General features: G+C 41.4%; 1 pseudogene; it reads left to right on the top strand.

The window, feature by feature from the left end:
* The first annotated feature begins 27 nt into the window (after window positions 1-27).
* Window positions 28-11,939, top strand: LOC118664159 (annotated as a pseudogene).
* The last annotated feature ends 4,993 nt before the right edge of the window (window positions 11,940-16,932 follow it).

The raw sequence follows: 16,932 nt of genomic DNA, 5'->3' as shown, positions 1-16,932 counted from the left end.
AGCATAAGTTCTTCAAGACTTAAGATAATGTTGAATAAGATTGGTAAAATTTAGCTTGTATGCATCCATATTCTCATCCCATGCTCATGGCAAATTGTATTAATTCTCAAACATCTTTACCACTCATCTACTTCAGACTCTTTCTCAACACAGTTATCCACTATCCATCCAGAGCCATCTGAGGTCGTGTGTTATCCTGAGCTGAGGGAGCTAGCAAGTCTATTCCCTATCTCCTGCAGTCACATCCCTTAGGTCCCCCCAGGGTGAGGAGCCTAGGACACAAATTATAAAGAGGCACTTCCCGTCAACAGCTTGCCAACCCTGGACGTGTACCCCAAATGTAACTGTCTCCTAAATATTAATGCCTTAAGTCCTTTACTTGCCTCAGCTTAGCCAGGCGTAGACCTCCTACGTTCAACATCCCCAGCTGCCTCCTAGCTCTGTGTGTATGTTCATGTCACAAAAGTGAACCCCAGGATCCAGCAGCTATGTCCTTTCAGACCCTGTTCCCAGGATTGGTTAGGATGGAAAAAACCAATCATGTATATAATCAATTCCACTTCATCTGAACAAATTCTGCCGACAGCCCACCCTGACTCCATTTCTGTTTCCTTTTCAGGAAAATTCCAAGCCCATGGGCCCAATGAAGCTTTGATGGCCATGCTGGGTGGTGATGCTGAGCTACCCTGCTTCCTCATGCGTCATCAAAGTATTAAAAATATGAAAATTAGCTGGACTCGATCCCTACCCTCCCAGGTGGTGCACCTGTATGAGGATGGGAGGGACAAGCCTGAGGAAGCCATGAAGGAGTATTTTAGGAGGACAGAGCTTGAAATGTCATGCAGAAGGGGATTGTGGTCCTGAGAATCTTCAATGTCCAACTCTCTGACAGTGGGCAGTATCGCTGTGCATTCCAACATGGTTCCTTCTACAGTGATACAATGATTGAGCTGAAAGTGACAGGTAATGGCCCACACTAGTCTCCTTGACACCCCACAGGGGTAAGTTTATTCTAGGATGGGCTCCTTCCTCTATTCCAATTTTCTTTAGAAATATAATGAATTTATAAGATAAAGAAAGATGGCCATTAGTTCTTTTCACCCATTACTCCATAAATCACTGCTTGGGGCTAAAGAAAAGATAATAAAGAGATTCATAGTGAAAGTCAAGAAATAGGCAGCAGCCATTTGTGTTGGATTTTGTTGGACTCCTTTCTAGCCCAGCAGTCTAGGTCCCATACATTATTGCCAAGACTTTTTTTTAGAGCCTCTGTTTCCTGTTCTGCACACTGAGGTCTAATCAGCAGCAAAAACTCTTGAGAAGCAGAGGAGGGATGTGTGTGCAGGAAAATGAGCTTAGGACCTGACTTCTCTTTCTTACTCTTCCCAGCTCTTGGCTCACATCCTCAGTTCCATGTAGAACTCACTAAGTCCAGCCAACTCCGATTAGAGTGCAAGTCAGAGGGCTGGTTCCCTCAGCCAAAGGTCCAGTGGCTGGACTCTGAGGGAAGAGAAATTCCAGCTCAATCTGAGACTCATACCCAGGACAAAGGTGACTTGTTCCATGTAACAACATCACTGGTACTCAGAGAACCTTCTCAGAAGAATCTGAAATGTTCTATCTGGAACCCAGTACTGAATCAGAAAAAGGAAGAACAATTGTCCATAGCAGGTCAGTTTTCTCTCTCCTCTCACTGTGCCCACAAGAAGGGCTTTAATGCTCACATACACATCTCTCGTCCCTTTCTCCCACTTGTTGTATGTCTGATCACAGCTGCTTTTAGCAGCCTTTACACCAATTATAAAGTCTTGAATTTGCAATTTTTTTATTTTGTTCTTTCTTGTGTGTGGTATTTTATTTCTGAGAAAATAAGAAGAACACAATAATTTTTTGCAGCCATATTCATATAGGAAATCTAAACATTTAAATTTAAGTCAGATGTGGGGCTATTCTAGGTAATGACAAGGCCATAAATGGCCATGAGAGCAAGGGGAGAAAAGGGGAGTCAAATTGAAGACCTATGTAATTTGGGCACTCTTTCCAGCTCTCACATTTCATCCATTTGTCTCCTTCTCTCTCTCTCCCTGAGCTCTGGGCACACTGGCTTTGGCAAGTTCTCAAAGGTACCAAGCTTTTTCTTAAATTGGGCCTTCGCACTTGCTCCCTCCTCTAAATGGGACACTCTATCCTGGCTTTTTTCTTAGTACAGTTTATTTATAATTTAAGAGGGTGACATGGTGGGATAATTCCAACATCCTGCTATATCCCTAACACCAGTCTCCCTCTTCCCCTTCCATACTCTCTCTTCATTGCTTCATCCCTTCCTCCCTGAACTGTTTTACACCCCAGGACACACACTGAATCATTTACTTCTATTATCGAGGAAAACAACTTTATTTGACTCCTACCTCTAAATTTGCCTCTCCAGACCCATTAAACACTCAGCTGAACCAAGGGCCTTTCATGTAGTAACCTTAGAAAGAGGTTAAAATAAAAGTGTGATGAAAATAATGTCTATTTGCCAGTACAATATTCTCATACATTCTAACAGAATGTCAAAGAACACTGACAAGTAGAAAGAAAATTAAAACTTGTCTAAGGCAGTTTGTCCATCCAAACCAGGTGTAGCTGAGCACCAAACTCTCACCAAACTCTCACCAAACTCAAGTTCTCAGTCTCCTAGGGCAGAACTGTTTTCAGAGAAAGATTAACTGGCATCAAGTTTGAGATCTAGGGAGAGGGCAAATTACATAGGTCTTCACTTTGACTCCACTTTTCTCTACTTTCTCTCATGGCCATCTCTGGATGTATCATGACCTACAATTGTCCTACATGTAACTTAAATTCAAAATTTTGTATTTCCAATATGAATATGGTTGCATAAGTCAGGGTGTTCCCCAGAACATTATACCCCATTTTTAGGTGGTAGTTTTTCAGTTATTCTCTCTATTCTTCATTTGGATAACTACTATTTATTCTCTAGTTTTGGATGAAATATTATTTCCTTAGAGAGTCTTACTTTTACTGACTCTCCAGCTGAATTAGGTTGCGGCATTCTTCTCTTTTATACTACAATGTTGTTTTCATAACACTGGTACTAAAACAGATGCACTTATACATAAATTTCCTTGTGCATTAATATTCATTGTAAATGTCACTCAGTATGCAGTAAATTTCCTAAAGATAGGTGGCATGATTTAAAATCATTCTAAACTGCCTGGATGGAATGGGTCAGTGGTTGAGAATCGACCGAGGAACCATACTCAGGTTGGGCACATGCTCAGGTTGCAGGCTCAAACCCCAGTAGGAGGCGTGCAAGAGGCAGTTAATCAATGGTTCTTTCTCATCACTGATGTTTCTGTCTCTCTCTTCCTCTCCCTTGCTCTCTGAAATCAATAAAAATATATTTTAAAAAACATAATTCTCATAAAGATACATAGAAATCAGGGGCCATAATTTTAATTAACTCATAAGTGAGAGAAAGAGCCTCTGAAAAAACTGGTTCTATTGATTTTTTTCAGAGAGGAAGAGAGAGGGATAGAGTGTTAGGAACATCAATGAGAGAGAAACATCAATCAGCTGCCTCTTGCACACCCGCTACTGGGGATGTGCCCACAACCAAGGTACATGCCCTTGACTGGAATCAAACCTAGGACCCTTCAGTCCACAGGCTGATGCTCTATCCACTGGGCCAAACCAGTCAGGGCATCAGATGATCTTTAGATACATTTTATTACATAATGCTCTAGCATGATAATAAGACATGGAATTTGGGTTTTTGCCTTATTTCCATATTGTAGGCACTTTTTCTCAGCATAGGCTTCTCTGAGTTAATATTGCACCTGATGACTGAAGAGGGAGTAGAAGCTTTCCAGTAAGAATGGTAAAGGGGAAGGCAACAAGTGTTCCAGGAATAGGGACAGTGCAGAGACCTACTTCACTTCAATCGCCCACTGCCAGTGTCCGATCTTGGGCTTCATCCAAAAGTAAAGTGTTTTAGTTCTAAAACATTAAATACCAATGTCTCACTTTTTGAGCATAGTTTCCAATTCTTCAAACTTTATACTTTACCTCTTCTTACACAGGCTTTTCAGCCTCATAGAGACCTCTGGTCTCTTGATTCTTTCATGCTATTCCAGGTACCAGCTTCAGCCTTCTCTAAACTCCATGGGTCACCTCACTGACCTAATTGGTCTTTTGTCAATTCTGTTACATGTTGTGACACTGCTACTCTTCCAAGAAAGAAATTAATTTATTTGCTTAAATTTTTTTTCTGAGCAAATAAGCTGAATAATATTTGAATGAAAGCTTGAACTTACAAGTTAACCATATTTGGAGAGGGAAATTGAGATAGAGGGAGGATCCACAATGTATTTCTTTTAGAGGGAATATGATTGGGGAGCCACTGAATAAAAAGTAAATGTGGTAACAACTTCCTTGGGAAACTAATTGTGGGACATTTGTGTTTTAGTTGTTGATCCCATCAGTACAACAGTCAATGAGCCCATCAATACTACAATCATTCCTGTGGTTACATCTTTGACAGCACTTCTGATAATGCTGATTTCCATTGGACTTTATTTACTAAACAACAGGCTCAAAAACCGGTCCAAAAACAGGTAAAGGTATTTTTTTTCCAATATATAATTATCCTTTCTCAGAGATATCTGTCCTTCACCTTTCTGCTTAGGAACAACATAAAAATCAACCAAGGTCTATTCAGAGGAAGTCACACCAATGAAACTCTAATACCTCAACCATAAAATGTGGAAAATAAACTTTATTTATAGAACTTCTGTGTAGATTAAAAGAAATGCTTTACATGAAGCATTCTTGCCTTGAACTACCACAAAGGTATTCAATGAAAGGCTATCATTAATAATGTTGTGACAGAAGAAGGAGGAAGAAAGAAATAAATGGAAAGATGATGGAAGGATCAAATATTCATGATACACTGAATATCCATGAGGCATATCAAGCACTCATTTATGAGATCTTAAATTGACCACCCATGGGAAATACTTATTTTTCTATCAACAACTTTTGCACAAGAAATAAGGGTAAAATTTATAGCTGCTCATTAAGCCAAGTAAAAGCTACAACTATGCTAGGTATATTTGCCCCACAAGTATGCGTGTTGGCCCAGGTAATACATTATGAGCCTCCTTGTTCAAGATACCTTTAGTCTTTAAAACCACACAATCAGCAGAGGATTGATGAGGCAGAGAAAAACAGGACCTGTAAACACTGCTCAATTTTTTTTGAGACTTTACATGGTGTGCTTGCAAACTCTCCTAAGTGTTCATCTAAATCATCTCTTTCCCTTGGCACTTTGCTAAATCTTAAATTGATTCAATAAACTGTGTATTTAAAAATAAATAAACAAACAAACAAACAAACAAACTGTGTATTTTTGCCCTGGCCAATGTAGATCATTGGTTAGAATATTGGCCCGAGAAACAAAGGATCATGGGTTCACCTCCAGGCCAAGGGCACATACCTGGGTTGCATGTTCAATCTCTGGTTCCAGTATGGGTGTGTGCAGGAGGTAACCTATCAATGTGTTTCTGTATCCCTCTCACACAGGTATCTCTCTCTCTCTCTCTCTCTCTCTCTCTCTCTCTCTCTCTTGCCCCCCTCCTTCTTTTCTGCTCTAAAAAAAAAAAGAGAAACACAAAAACAATGAAAAATATATGCTCAGGTGAGGATTAACAAATAAATAAATAAGTAAACTCTGTATTTTGAGTTTAGTAATTTGGCATAGAGTTGTTTAAAACATTTTCTTATTACTCTTTTAATGTCTAAAGTGTCTGTAGTAATGTCCTCTCCTGATATAGAAATTTTGTGTTTTTTATCTTTCTTACTTGATTAAGCCACCTAGAAATTTATCAATTTCATTAATATTTTCAAATATCTTTTCTTATCATTATTTACTAACAATATTTCATTTATTTTTGCTGTTAATTTAATTATATCCTTCCTTCTTTGTTTTTAATTTGGTCTTCTTTTGAGAGTGGAAGGGAGGGAGAGGGATAGAGAGAGAGAAACATTGATGTGAAAGACACACAATTGGTCGCCTCCTGCATGCTTCCTGACTGGGCCAAGGATCAAGGCTGCAATGGAGGTATATGCCCTTGACTAGAATTGAACCCAAGACCCTTCAGTCCTCGGGCTGATGCTCTATCCACTGAGCCAAATCTGCCAGCGCTAGAAGCTTCTTAAGTGATTGGTTTTTTATGCTACTTCTTTCCTAATATCAGCACTTAAACATTTAATACTATAAATTCCTTTCTAAAAGGGTACTATGCTAAGTGAAATAAGTTTGACAAAGACAAATACCATGTGATTTCACTAATATGTGGAATCTAAAGGACAAAATAAATTAACAAGAAAAACAAAAACAGACTCAGAGAACAAACTAATGGTTGCCAGATAGGAAGGCAACCTGGATGGGTGGGTAAAAAAGATGAAGAGATTAACAAGTACAAATTTGTAGTTACAAAGTAGTCACAGGAATGTAAAGTACAGCACAGGGGATATAGCTAATAATACTGTAATAACTACATACGGTGTCAGATGTGTACTAGATTTATCAGGGTGATCACTTCATATGTTATATAAATGTCTAACCACTATGTTAGGCACCTGAAAGTAATCCTATATAATAAAATGCTAATATGCAAATTGACCAAACGGTGGAACGACCGGTCTCTATGACCCGCACTAACCACCACGGGGCAGATACTCAACACAGGAGCTGCCCCCTAGTGGTCTGTGTGCTGCCACTGGGGGAGCACCACTCAGCCAGAAGCCGGGCTCACGGCTGGCAAGCACAATAGCAGTGGCAAGGGCCTCTCCCACTACCGTGGCAGCGTTAAGGATGTCCAACTGATGTGGGGAGCAGGCCTAGCCATCCGTTGGACATCCCCCAAGGGCTCCTGGACTGCAAGAGGGCACAGGCTCCGGGTTGAGGGGAAACCCCCATCCAAGTGCACAAATTTCATGCACCAGGTCTTTAGTATAAAATAATATTGAGTCTCAAAAAAAAAACAAACAACCTTTAACATTGGGGCTATCAGAACCTTCCATTTTGGATGAGTATGTGAACAAATTAGACTATTCCACAGTAGTTGACCAATTCTAATACCCATAACTATCATTTAAAAACCTATCATTAAAAAATCTTTGAACCCAATTCAAAATATGGTGAATAAACTGTACAAATAAAATATCCTCTAGCTTTAGCTGTATCTCATGAATTGTAATGCAACCCAGGTATGTGCCCTTGACTATGAATCAAACCCATGACCCTTTGGTCCAAGGGCCAACATTCCCTAATCACTGAGCAAAGTGGCCAGGGCATGTGTTGTATTTTTATTATTCAGTTCAAACATTTTCTAATTTCCCTTGTTATTTATTCTTTGATCTATGGGTTCTTTATAAATGTGTTAATTTCCATCTAATATCATTGCCCTTCTACCTGAAGAAACTTTTACATTTCTTGTTGTGTGTGAAAGCTGGTAACAAATTCTCATGGCTTTTGTTTGCCAAAGAAGCCTCTCTTTCCACTTTCTTTCTTTTTTTTCTTAAGACTATTTTCACTTGATATAGAGCAAGTGTAGAGTAGCCTTTATTGTTAAAGCTAGTTTAGTCCTATTCCAGTCAATCTTTCTGGGCTCTCTATTAAAAAGCAAGGTATCTCAACTCTGACTAGTTGGAACTATAATGTCTTTCAGTTCTGTGCGAGCTCTGAGGATTGTCCAGTTAAAGTTCCCATTAGTATTTTGCCTCACCTCATATATAACACAGTATTCAGCAACCAGTTCAGAAAATCCCTGTGTAGATTTCTGGATATCTCTCTCTCTCTCTCTCTCTCTCTCTCTCTCTCTCTCTCTCTCTCTCTCTCTCTCTCCCTCTCTCTCTCTCTTTCTGCCTAGCTTCCTTTTCTCTGGTATTCTGCTCCAAAAATTCTACCCCTCAGCCTCCCTGAACTCTGATCTCTGTCTCTTCATCTTCACAAGGCAGCTCTGTCCACGGGATTCTCTTCTCTGCTCTGCAGTCTAGAAATAGTCCCAACACAGTAGGGACTGAAAAATTATGTTGTTGCTCTTTGCTGCAGGATCATAACCCTGTGGGGCTATTATTTACTGTCTGAAACAGTTTTAAAATATGTTTTATCTGATTTTATTAGTGTTTATGCCAGGAGGGCTTGTCTAGTCCCAGTTACTTCATTATAGCTGGACGCATGTCTGTTATTCTTTCTACAGATGGAAATAGTCCTTTGACTTCTATGACTCTATTAAAGGTCCTCCTGCCCTTAGAGCCTGCCCAAGAGTCTGAGGAAAAGAGCTTAGGAAGGCCAAACACAAAGTGAGAGGCAGGCTGTCATGGGCCCTGAGCATCCAGGCACTCCTCCCAGGACTAGGCTGAAGTAAGGGAGGTGCCTAAGACACAACATTTAGGGAGACACTAACTCAGGTTCACATAAATGCTGCCCCTGTTCTTGCATGACACTGAGAATAAATGCCTCCTTCTACTTCACATCACCTGCCTACACTAGTCCCAGCTCTGCCCTGGGCATTCTTGCTAAGTGTGTAAAAAAAATGCAATGCCCGGGGTTCTCTACTTGGATCACTTCTCAAAGCTGAGTTTGCAGTGAGCAACCTTGAGAAATAAAATAATTTCTTTTCTGAGCAAAAAGCAAACTTGTTTCCTCATGTTATAGAAGCGGTAAACGCCAGAACGACACCCACCATCGCACCTGCCAGGCCACCCCTCCCGTGAACAGGGATTATTCCGCAGTCCCTGCCGACCACTTGGAGTTCTATGCTAAGTCCGACTCTGAGGGCGCCAGTGCCAACGCCCCCGGGCCTGCCATCCTGGCCTACGCCTGTGTTGCTTCCACCAACCCTGACCAGGACGGTGCCAGGACCCACGCGCCCGGAACTGCCCCCGCCTCCCAGGAGGAGCACAATACCAGCCCTGACCAGGACGGTGCCAGCGCGGACCGCCCAGGACCACCCTTGGCAAGGCTGCCATCGGAGCAGACAGCCCCAAGGCCACCGATACAGATCTTGACCCAGAAGCCGCCTGCACCTACCCGCCTGGGACTGCCCCCACCCCCCAGGAGAACCACACTACCAACCCTGACCAGAACAGCGCCAGCATGGACCTGCTTGGGACCACCCTGGGCAACGCTGCCATCAGAGCAGACACCCCCAAGGTCACCGATGCAGATCTTAACCCAGAAGCCACCTGCACCTACCCGCCTGGGACAGTCTCCGCCGCCCAGGAGGACCACACTACCAACCCTGACCAGGACGGTTCCAGCGTGGACCCGCCTGGGGCTGCCCTCCCCAACGCCGCCCCCACGGCCACCAATGCAGACCTTGACCCAGAAGCTGCCTACACCTACCTGCCTGGGGCAGCACCGGCTAAGGTCCATGTCACCATCTCCTCCAGCGTCTCGAAAGCCTTTGCAAAGGTTTGGCTCTTCTTCAAATATGACCCTAAGAAGAAGGCGGAATTCCATGGCACTACCGAGAGATTCACTGGCCTGTCCATGGGTCCCTATTTGCAGAAGGTCTCGAGGGAATTATCCTGTGTGAGCTCACAAATAAGCTGTAGCTCGGCTCAGTCTTCAGGATCAACCACTCCCATGCCAAGCAGGCACCCGCTAGAAAACCTCTCCAACTTCAATAAGAACATAGTCAGCCACCTTGAACCCCAGGTGGCGGTTCCAGCCCAATGACCTGCTTGAGAGCCTCATGAGGCAGGGGCAGGTGTCTCCCCTGGCTCAGGCTCTGGCCAAGACCAAGAGGCTGCGTGTGGCATGGACATCGGCACCAACTACATGGAAAAGCAGGAGCGGAACGTGGATGATGCCACCTTGAAGGTGGGCCAGCACATCATGGGGCTCCAGAGGGGCACCAACAAGTGTGCCAGCCCTTCAGATATGATGCCATGTGGCATGAGAAGGCACATATGTCTACCTCTGCAAGGATCATGTCCTTCCACCCATGGGCCATGCAACCATCTTCCTGCAAAGGGCCACTGTTAATGTAAGGAACATTCAAACCTGTAAAGACTTTTTGTGAGCTCATTTGCACTAAACTGTGGACAATTGCTGGGAAGCAGAATCTCAATAGATTCAGATAATGCCCCAGAGAATGGCAGTTCTTCCCCTTGTTGTATACATTACAATGAAAGTGTTAGGGGCAGAAATAGAATATTGGGGACCAGCTATATTTATAAGCTATATTTATAAGAAATATAAATCATGCTCTATTAACCTCAATTGCCTTGTTCTGATTAAACAAAGGATACCTGGCTGGGAGTTGTATGCCCCCAGGACCTTGGAGTCAACCTTGGAATAGGGTCCATTCTCATTCAAGAACTGCCTATTATCAGGGAAATATTAACAATCTTGTTGCCCAAACAATGGAGTTCTTCCCAGCCCAGTTTTACCTCTTTCTTTAAATTTGGATGCCTTTTGTAGGGTGAGGGCAGACGAGAAGAGGTCAATAGGGAAAAGGGGAACATATACAATACTTTCAACAATCAAGATTTTTTAAAAATAAATTTGGATGCCTTTTATTTTTTCTTCTTGTCTGATTGCTGTGGCTTGAATAAGAGTGGTCATTCTTGCCTTATTCCTGCTCTTAAGGGAAATGTTCTTAGATTTTCCCCATTGAGTCTGATGTTAGCTGAGGCTTTGTCATATTTGGCCTTTATTATGCTGAGACATGTTCCCTATATTCTCACTTTGCTCAGAATTTTTATCATAAATGGATGCTGGATTTTGTAAGAAGCTTTTTATGCACCTATTAATATGATCATATGATTTTTATCATTCATTTTGTTTATGTGATATATATTAATTGATTTGTGGATATTGTACCAACCTTGCATCCCAGCAGTAAATCATGGTTATCTTAATATCCTGCTTGGTGGTTCCAAATTTTGGTCATTATCTTGTTTGGTTGTATTCACTGCTTTATTTCTTAATAATTCTTTTCTTTTTTTCTTGCTTTTTGCGTATCTCATAATGTTTGACTGAATGATGGACATTGTATGCAAAAGAACAGGAGAAAATGAGAGAAGTAATATTTATACATTTAAATAGCTCACTTTGCCATTTGACAAGCCACTAGTGTGTGGAATTGAGTCCATTTAGTCAGCATTGAGCTGGGTGTGTTGGTGTTTTGTTGCTGTAACTGCGTGAAGTGCACCACAGACCACATTAAGCAATTCTTAATGTGAGGCTTGAGGTGTCAGGAATCTCTCTGAGTGTACACTTTCAACTTTTAGCAGGCACTATCTACCTTTATCACACATGGCCGGGGGCGGGGGGGGTGGTCTCTGTTATTGGTCTCAGAGTAAGATGATATGGCTTGTACATTGTAAGATGTGTTCTGAGGGCATTGGAAGTGCTTGGTTTCCCTGCTCCAGGCTCAGTCTTAGACAAGCCCTATGCACTTGAACTACAGAAGTGGAACTTTCTCAACATTTCTTCTCCTTCCCACTGTGACAGGTGAATTCTGCCTTACAGGTGCTCTTATATGGGTAACTTTCCTGCCCCTTCCTTAATGGAGAGAAGCATTCATTTTCTATAATGTGGGGTCCCAAGCTCAAGAGAGTTTCTACCCTTCCACACCAGTAAAACATTCTTTTGCTTCTACCCATTTCCCAGCAGAAATCCTATAAAAGGTTCCATAAGTTTTCCTACCCCATCCCAGTAGCTGACAACTTTTACTTCACATTAGAAAAGAGTCTGGGAAGTGGATGGGGTTCTGTGCCTATGTCCCAAGGGTTACTCTTCCTGGATCCTGCCCTGCCTGTATCTTCTCATGAGCACTTGGTGGACACCTGCAGATAATGGCTGGTAAGGGAGTGAGAACCTTCCAAAAACTCCAAACTGTCCTACTAACACTTACTCAATCTTTAGTAATTTATTAAAATCCCAGTCTTTCTTTCCTCCTTCTTTTTGTGTTCTCCAACAGAAAAAGAGTTCATGTGTCCTATCTCCCCTTGGAAAGTTCTGTCACCCTCTGGAACTTGTTTCACCTTCTTGCTTCATTACCTAGTTCTCTTAAGGGCTCCAAAAAGCCTATGGTTTTATAGATCATCATGATTTACCTGTTTGGTAAAGGTATAAGTGATAGTCTCTTGTGGCTTTTATAAATGGAAGCAGAACTCAGCATTTTTTAAAAAGTTGAAATTGGTGCCTGTTAGTCCATTCAATCTTTGTATTACCTGTGGGTCCAGGCATACAAACGGTGCCACATCCAACTCCCATAATCTCCATCACTGATCCAGAAAATCTCTTGTCAGAGGTACCAGAAAGCATCATTTGTTGCACTCTCTGTCCACATTGATTTTACAAGCAAGAGTATAGTCCAGGAACTCTAGATGGCCCACCAAGGCTGTCCTAGTACATCTCTAGTCCCAGACCCACCTCAGTTCTTTGCCGTGCTTCCAAGACTTTCCATAGCCCATGCCCTCTCCAGACATAGCTCTGGGCCCCAGAGAAGCTTGCCCCTGGGACTTCCTATGTTCCCAGTACTCTCGGTGGCTCATAACCACTCCAACTTCAGCTCTGGACCCCAGCAGGCTTTCTCCTGGGACTACCAGCCAATGGAGTTAGCACCAACTAGAGCTTCTGTCTATGAGTCTTATCTCCTGGATTCCCCGTAGACCATGCCCACTTCAACTATAGATCCAGGCTCTGGCACAACTTGCCCCTAGCACTTCCACCAGCTCCAGCTCCAGCTCCAACTGGATTACCAAGTTGGCCCTGGTGCAACTTGTCCCAAAGTGTATGTGCAACCCATGCCAAGTCCAGCTCCAGCTTCAGCTGGCCAAAGATACCCCGTACACACAGTCTACAAAAGGGAAGTTACTACACAAGGCAACTCTAAGACTGGGAGTGGTTGCTATTTCACCCAATTCATGGAAACAATCACCGAGAGACAGCCAAATTGAGGAAATAGAGAAATATGTTCCAAGCAAAAGAATGAGATGAAACCCCAGAAAATGAAGATAAGCAATGTACCAGATAAAGAGTTCAAAGCATTGGTTATAAAAATGTTCAACAAGCATGGCAAACATGGCTCAGTGACTGGGCTTTGACCTATGAACGAGGTCACAGTTGGATTCTTGGTCTGGGCAAATGCCAGGGTTGCAGGCTTGATTCTCAGTGTAGGGCATGCAGGAGGCAGCCCATCAATGATTCTCTCTCATCATTGATGTTTCTATCTTTCTCCCTCTCCCTTCCTCTCTGAAATCAATAAAAACGTATTTTTTAGAAAGAGAGATGGTTTTCAGAAGGAAGTAGTGGGGTGGGAGGATGGATGAAAAAAGGGAAGGGGATTAAAAAGTACAAACTTTTAGTTATAAAATAATTCACAGACCCTGGCCAGGTAGCTCAATTTTTTGGAGCATCATTCTGATACACCAAGCTTGTAGTTTTGATCCCCAGTCAGGGCACATACAACAATCAACAGTGAATGCAAATATAAGCAGAATAAGAAATCTATCCTTTTCTCTTTCTCTCTCTTTCCCTTCCTCCCCCTCTCTCTAAAATCAGTAATTTTTTTTTAAAAAAGTCACAGGGATATAATGTACAACATAAGGAATACAGTCAATAATATCATAATAGCTGTGTAAAATGACAGATGATTACTAGAATTATCACTTTATCTATATAATAAAAGCCTGCTGGCTGGTAGACATCCCCCAAGGGGTCCTGGACTGCGAGAGGGCGCAGGCCAGGCTGAGGGGACCACCACCACCCCCCAACCCCCCCCCCCCCCCAGTGCACTGGGCCTCTAGTAAGGTATAAATATTGAATCACTATGTTTTACACCTGTAACTAATATAATGTTGTATTTCAACTATAATTAAAAATAAATTTTAAAAACCCCAAAACATTAAAAGAATTATTTTACAAACAGAAATAACCCAGATGTGATGCTTGGTATGGCTTCAAAATTACTATCTATGATCATTTATCTGCAGCTATACCACTTCACATTCCCACCAACGGTTTACCAGGGTTTCCTTTTCTCTACAGCCTTGCCAACACTTGTTATCTCTGGTGTTTTTTATAATAGCCATCCTAACAGGTCTGAGGTGACATCTCATTGTGTTTTTATATGCAGTTCCTTAATGACTAGTGATGTTATGGACCTTTTCATATTCCTGTTTGCCAATTGTGTGTCATGAGAAATGTATATTCATATCCTTTGTCCATTTTTAATGAGTTATTTGGTGTTTTGCTAATGAGTTGTAGGAGTTTCTTATATATTTTGGATATTAACCCCTTACCAGACATATACTTTACAAATCCTTTTCTCCCACTCAGTAGAATGTCTTTTCTTTGTTGATTGTATTCTTTGCTATGCAGAAGCTTTTTACTTTGATACGGTCCCACTTGTCTGTTTGCACTTTTGTTGCCATATCAAAAAAAGTCATTCCCAATTAGCTTTCCCCCCTATTTTTTTCTAGGAGTTTTACAGTTTCAGATTTTGCATTTAAGTCTTCATACATTTAGAGTTGATTTTTGTGTGGGGGGTAAGATAGGGTCCAATTTCAATCTTTTCATGTGACTATCCAGTTTTCCCAACACCATTTATTAAAGAGTCTATTCTTTCCCCATTGTGTACTCTTTGCACCTGTAAACAATTAGTTGATATATTCATAGGTTTATTTCTGGGATCTCTATTCTGTCCCATTGGTCTATGTGTCTGTTTTGATTGCCATAGATTTGTAATATAGTTTAAAATGTGGACATTTTTTTAAATATATTTTATTGATTTTTTACAGAGAGGAAGGGAGAGGGATAGAGAGTTAGAAACATCAATGAGAGAGAAACATCAATCAGCTGCCTCCTGCACATTCCCCACTGGGGATGTGCCCACAACCAAGGTACATGCCCTTGACCAGAATTGAACCTGGGACCCTTGAGTCCACAGGCCAACGCTCTACCCACTGAGCCAAACCTGTCAGGGCAAATGTGGACATTTGATGTTTCCAGCTTTGTCCTTCTTTCTCAAGATTACTTTGGCTATTAGAATTTTTTGGTGACTGTATATGAATTTTAGGATTGGTGCAGGGGTTTTTATTTCTAGGAAAAAAAAAATGCCATTGATTCTTAACACATTGTGGACCAGTAGTTTTATTGCTAGCTTTACCCAGTGGCCAGATAAGTTTCTATTGAATGAGTACAAAAAATGTTTTACATAAATGTTAAAGGCACGCTTTAAAATTAAATACCCATTGCATTCTGAAGTTAGTTATTATATGTTTTTACAAGCTAATATCTTTTTAAAGTATGATACTTTGTAAAACACTGTGTAATATGAAGCGAGAATTTTCCTGATCCATCTGCAATGTTTAATAGGGCCTGCAGTGAATCTATAGATCATTTGGGATAGTGTGGACATTTTAACAATATTAATTCTTCCAATCCATGAACTCAGGGATATCTTTCATTTATTTGTGTCTTCTTCAATTTTTTATATCAATGTTTTATAGTTTTCAGTATGCAGATATTTCATCCCCTTGGTTACATTTATTCCTAAGTATTTATTATTTTTATGCAATTGTAAATGGGATTATTTTCTTCATTTGGGGGGACAGAGAGGATGAGTAAATTCATCAAAGTCAAACCACTAGTAAATGGAGGAACTAATACTTAAATCTGGTTCTGAAAGACATCTAATTCCATGTCCTCTGTTAAAACTCCATTTCTTTATAGTAAATCAATGACAAATATGTACATCTTCCTCCAAAACTTCATTCTGGAAAACTTTTTAAGGTTTTTATTTCAGTGGTCGGCAAACTCATTAGTCAACAGAGCCAAATAGCAACAGTACTTCTTCAAAATAGACACGCCCAGGCCGAAAACTGACTTCTGCGCATGGGCCACAAAGTTTCAATCGCACTGTATGTGCGTGCCCGCACGTGGTATTTTGTGGAAGAGCCACACTAACAATCATTTAGATGTTAATGACTTATTAACATCTAAACCAGCGGTTCTCAACCTGTGGGTCGAAACCCCTTTGGCAGTCGAACGACCCTTTCACAGGGGTCGCCTAAGACCATCCTGTATATCAGATATTTACATTACAATTCATAATAGTAGCAACATTACAGTTATGAAGTAGCAACAAAAATAATTTTATGGTTGGGACATGAGGAACTGTATTTAAAGGGCCAGAAGGTTGAGAACCACTGATCTAAACAACTTCACTACAGAATGCAAGCCTCCTAAAACTTTTGAATAATTGCATCCTGATGAACCCCATTGAAGATCCTCTATGTTATCGGGGTAAGTGTTCAAAAGGCCAGGGAAGTAGATGGTGTGGCTGAACACCGGGGTCTTGTAAGCCCAATTAAATCAGGCTCACTCACATGGCGACTTGAGACTTTTTCCAAAGCCCCTCTATGTATAGGACTCCTCAACTTAAGAAGCTAAACCTTGTTACAGGGAAAGGAATATCACCCACTCCTATTTGCATGCAAATGGTCCCAGCAGCATAAAAAGGGGGGCAGTGAAAGTGATGACACTGATCTAATTATCTGGGGGCCAATATCACCAAGTTTCTGAAAGGAGCCCACAGAATGGCCTGACACAGATAAACAAAATGCAGCCAGGAAACAATTGGGACCTTAGCAACAAGGCAGAAACTGACTCCTCTCCCCATGAAGATCTGTTTTATGAGAATTTTCTATTATTTTCAGTTTGGTCCCACCACCTCCCCCAAAGAAAGCTGCAGCCTTTTTTTTCCAGCTTTACTGATATATAATTGATATTAAAATACAGTGTTAGTTTAAGGTGTATAATGCTTTGATTTGATACACTTATAATATGCTAATTAGACCAAACAGCCAAATGACCATCTGGACGATATTCCGGACGACCATCCG

Source organism: Myotis myotis, unplaced genomic scaffold (assembly GCF_014108235.1).
Source record: "Myotis myotis isolate mMyoMyo1 unplaced genomic scaffold, mMyoMyo1.p scaffold_m19_p_10, whole genome shotgun sequence".
Taxonomy (NCBI): Eukaryota; Metazoa; Chordata; class Mammalia; order Chiroptera; family Vespertilionidae; genus Myotis; species Myotis myotis.
The sequence above is the reverse complement of the archived record's forward strand: the minus strand, read 5'-3'. Positions and strand labels throughout refer to the sequence as shown.